A 5,317-nucleotide genomic window follows, 5' to 3' on the forward strand; every position below is an offset into this window, starting at 1 on the left:
TGCTTCAATATTATCTACGATTATAAACGTCTCCCAACATAATCCCTCGGTAATTAAGATTTTTATAAATAATTTTGTGTATGGCAATTGAAATTGCATTTTGTCAGCTCCTGGGCTTCACATATTTTTATAGCTATTAAATCCGTCGCACTGAAATTCGTCACGAATAATTGCCTTCATTTTCCTGTCGTTTTAAAAGTAGCCCCATCGAAATCCGCTGGTTTTTACGGTTTATAGGACATAATGTTGTTATTCAATATTTAGCCTCTGCAATATTTCAGTCACTTCAACCGGAATATTTTTTAAACTAATTATTCTAACGCTACGAAACTCGACTCTAACGTATGTTTCACTATTGATAACGTTTTAAAACGTATCCCGTCAAAATCCCTCGGTAATTATGGTTTTTATGAATAATTTTGAGTATGACACATTTAATGTCATTATGTCATACACACATTGTAACATATTAATTCAACCATTAATTCAATCGCACTGACACTCGTCACCGACAATTGCCTTATTTCTCCTATTGTTTTAAAACTTGTCCCACCGAAATCCGCTGGTTTTTACTGTCTATAGGACATAATGTTGTTTTTCAATATTTAGCCTCTGCAATATTTCAGTCACTTCAACCGGAATATTTTTTAAACTAATTACTCTAACGCTACGAAACTCGACACTAACGTATGTTTTACTATTGTTAACGTTTTAAAACGCATCCCGTCGAAATCCCTCGGTTATTATGGATTTTATGAATAATTTTGAGTATGACACATTTAATGTCATTTTGTCATACACACATTGTAACATATTAATTCAACCATTAATTCAATCGCACTGACACTCGTCACCGACAATTGCCTTATTTCTCCTATTGTTTTAAAACTTGTCCCACCGAAATCCGCTGGTTTTTACTGTCTATAGGACATAATGTTGTTTTTCAATATTTAGCCTCTGCAATATTTCAGTCACTTCAACCGGAATATTTTTTAAACTAATTACTCTAACGCTACGAAACTCGACACTAACGTATGTTTTACTATTGTTAACGTTTTAAAACGCATCCCGTCGAAATCCCTCGGTTATTATGGATTTTATGAATAATTTTGAGTATGACACATTTAATGTCATTTTGTCATACACACATTGTAACATATTAATTCAACCATTAATTCAATCGCACTGACACTCGTCACCGACAATTGCCTTATTTCTCCTATTGTTTTAAAACTTGTCCCACCAAAATCCGCTGGTTTTTACTGTCTATAGGACATAATGTTGTTTTTCAATATTTAGCCTCTGCAATATTTCAGTCACTTCAACCGGAATATTTTTTAAACTAATTACTCTAACGCTACGAAACTCGACACTAACGTATGTTTTACTATTGTTAACGTTTTAAAACGCATCCCGTCGAAATCCCTCGGTTATTATGGTTTTTATGAATAATTTTGAGTATGACACATTTAATGTCATTTTGTCATACACACATTGTAACATATTAATTCAACCATTAATTCAATCGCACTGACACTCGTCACCGACAATTGCCTTATTTCTCCTATTGTTTTAAAACTTGTCCTACCAAAATCCGCTGGTTTTCACTGTTTAGAGGACATAATGTTGTTATTCAATATTTAGCCTCTGCAATTTTTCAGGCACTTCTACTGGAATATTTTTTAAACTAATTATTCTAACGATACGAAACTCGACACTAACGTATGTTTTATTATTGTTAACGTTTTAAAACGCATCCCGTCAAAATCTCTCGGTAATTATGGTTTTTATGAATAATTTTGAGTGTGACACATTTAATGTCATTTTGTCATTCACACATTGTAACATATTAATTAAACCATTGATTCAATCGCACTGACACTCGTCACCTACAATTGCCTTATTTCTCCTATCGTTTTAAAACCTGTCCCATCAAAATCCGATGCTTCTAACGGTTTATGAGATATAATGTTTATATTGGAAATTCATACCTTGCAATAGATCAGGCACTTGAAATGGGATATTTTTGAAATTACTAACTCTAGGGCTATGAAAATCTACACTTATGAATGCTTCAATATTATCTACGATTATAAACGTCTCCCAACATAATCCCTCGGTAATTAAGATTTTTATAAATAATTTTGTGTATGGCAATTGAAATTGCATTTTGTCAGCTCCTGGGCTTCACATATTTTTATAGCTATTAAATCCGTCGCACTGAAATTCGTCACGAATAATTGCCTTCATTTTCCTGTCGTTTTAAAAGTAGCCCCATCGAAATCCGCTGGTTTTTACGGTTTATAGGACATAATGTTGATATTGAAAGTTGAGGTTTAGCAAACGGTCAGGCACAAAATAGGATATTATTGATACTATTAACTCTAAGGCTATGATACTCCACACTAACGTATGTTTTAATTTTAAGAACGTTTTAAAACGTCTCCCGTCAAAATCCCTCGGTAATTATGGTTTTGATGAATAATTTTGAATATCACAATTGGAATTTCGTTTACTCAGCCACACAAATGTCTGCCGTTCCCTTATCAAAACTATGTTTTTTCACGGATTAACACCAGTTCACTTTTAAAATGAAGGAAGAGTTAATGCACGTATTCCTGACGAGTTTCATTGCACGACTCATTACAATTTCATTTATATCACATATTATGTAATCTCCAAGCCCTGATGCCACAACTGCACATATCAACATTCCCCCAATCATCATTCCATTCCCAAACTATCCCCATGGACTAACGCTTCCATTGATACACTTCCTAAAACGCATACTCCAGTCAAGTTTTACAATTTCCGAACATCAAATACCAATGTTATTCTGCATAATGCCCCGACAATTAAGACTTGTTTTCAAATTGCAAACTTCACCTATCATGATATCTCTCCTTGGGTATCGATTTCCATCACATAACTTTTCAAATGCTAAGAAAGGTAAACCACTTATTCCTGATCAGTTTAATTGCATAAAACAAACTAATTTCCATAATGACACAGTTTGTGTACTCTCGAAGCGTTGACAACATAACAGCTCATTCCAACATTTAACCATGAAAATTATATTTCCCTAACGACGCCCAGCCTTTAACTAATAACATGATCAGTAATTTATCGAAAGAATTAATGTATGAATTCACTGCATTACGGCCCACATTTCCCTATCATTTGCCTTTCTTATCAGCAAACTGCTACACATCGGCCAACTTCAGCCTGAACAAACAAATGATGTATTGGTTGTATTTGCAATGCAACGACATAATTACCACATTCACATGAAAGTATGCACTTCCAATATCTTCGCGTTAACACATTTTCTCACTCACACGCAATAACGGATTTTTTTTCCGAATTTTTCCTCTGTCGCCTTCCAACACTTCACTTTGCGCCGCCTTTCTTCTACCATACATTTCACAAACACGGGGACAACATCGACACGGGGACTTCACTTGCACATTAGGGAACACTTGTCACAGTGTTTGCGACGAGTACCACTTCCAAATTGCGTTTTAATACCTAAAATTTTTACTCAAATTCCGTGAGGTTCTTGCGTGATGCAAGAATCCTAGCCGATAGTTCCGCAACTGCCACTAGGGCGCACCACCTCCCGAGACACGGTTCCGTGAAACGGCAGGCGATGAGTCCAGCATACGACACAATGTATTATACCATCCGAGAATGCCACGTTTAACCAAGAAATGTAACTAATTCCACGTCAATGAGTGCTGCGCTGTCATTACCCGTACGCCTGTGTTGTTGATTCTCGTCTTGCCTCGTTGCCAAGGTAATGGCGTATTGTTGATCGAGCATCGAAATTTCGTGCTTTCGCGAAAACGTACCGTGGGATGGTTAGGGAGATGTACCGTTGAACATCGATGGTATGATAACAATCTTCAAACCTTATCTTTTCTGAAAATGACCGTTATTAATTACTTGGGTAGTTTAAACTATTTTTAATAATTCAATGAAAAACCCTCTGCACGCCATCTCCCAATGGACACCGGGAAGCGGAAGCCGATTTCCATGCCTTTAGAGTATGTAATCCCGCTGTGATAACCGAGGATCGAAGGAAAGTGTCGCGTGGCATGCAAATTAAAATTATTCCCAAACCTATTTCTCTCATTCACCACATATCGGAATCAACGAAACTCTCGCATTAGGGAATAAATTCCGAGGAAGTGATTGCAGTAATGACTGAAAATGGATTTTTCCCAAAGCCTTTCCTCTCCAACGCTACATTAATGTCACTCTTGAAACACGCGAATAAAATATGTAGAAAATATTTCACATAGTGACGTTTCTTTCTCAAAAGAAATTTTCGCGGCATATTCCGGCTCTGCATTGCTCGCGGTAGGTGATTGAAAATATTTTTTTAAACAAGTTCAAGAATAAAAGTAATGCCAACAGCACCCGGTATTCCCAGGCGGTCACCCGTCCAAGTACTATCCGGGCCCTACGTAGTTTAACTTCGGTGATCGAACGAGAACCGGTGAATTGTACGTGGTGTGGCCGTTGGCGAGTACATGACCGAATCCTCAAAAAGTTATCATGACTTGAGAATCGAAGGAAGATCTGGTTTCTTCGCGGTTGTATCTGCTTTTGTTTCTGTTGAATAGTTACCATTTCCAGACAACAGTCCCTTGATGCTTAAGCAATTCTCAATTCCGTTATATCTTTTGGTGCATCTTTGAAAATGTGTTTATGAAAAATGTCTTTCGTAACGGTGTGCTTGTTGGTGTAATGGCGATTCGTTTCAGCTTTAATCCATTGGTAAATGTCGCCTGTTGTTGTTTCGACTGTTTAATGATCGATGTAACGCAAGGGATGCATTTACTTCTTCAAAGAAATTTTCTGGCAAAAGATGATTATGTAATGCGTAACGAGGGAATTAATTTGAGAAAGATAATTCTTGTCGTTCCAATTTCTTCATCTAAATTTTCCGGACTTGACGGTGTTATGCTCTTTGTTGGTTAAGCAATGTGTAAAAAATCGTTTTCACCATTCTTGGAACAAAATGTTTTTCCCTACATTCATACATTTTTCTTTATGTCATTTATCTATCTCCCAATGCCAACACACTGCCACGGAGACAGGAATTCGTGGTTATACTCCGAGTTATATTACGGATTGGAAATTGTTATCCTTCCTCGCTTATCGTGCTTCACTCTTTTTCCCAATTGCGATTATGAGGTGGCATTACTGCCCCTGTGATGCTAACCGATTTCGTAACATTTACGTGGAGGAATGACGAACGATAGTGCGCCCCTTCAAAAACTCTGTCCGTTGGCAGGGAGCCGACCTCGAT

General features: G+C 36.9%; 1 non-coding gene across 1 annotated transcript; it reads right to left on the reverse strand.

Annotated features, from left to right (window-relative positions):
• Positions 1 to 4,410: 4,410 nt before the first annotated feature.
• LOC124173695 lies at positions 4,411 to 4,529 on the reverse strand. Its single transcript, XR_006868699.1, has one exon. It is a non-coding gene; the product is annotated as a 5S ribosomal RNA (ribosomal RNA).
• Between the last annotated feature and the right edge of the window lie 788 nt (positions 4,530 to 5,317).

The sequence above is a fragment of the Ischnura elegans genome, unplaced genomic scaffold (genome assembly GCF_921293095.1).
Source record: "Ischnura elegans unplaced genomic scaffold, ioIscEleg1.1, whole genome shotgun sequence".
NCBI lineage: Eukaryota > Metazoa > Arthropoda > Insecta > Odonata > Coenagrionidae > Ischnura > Ischnura elegans.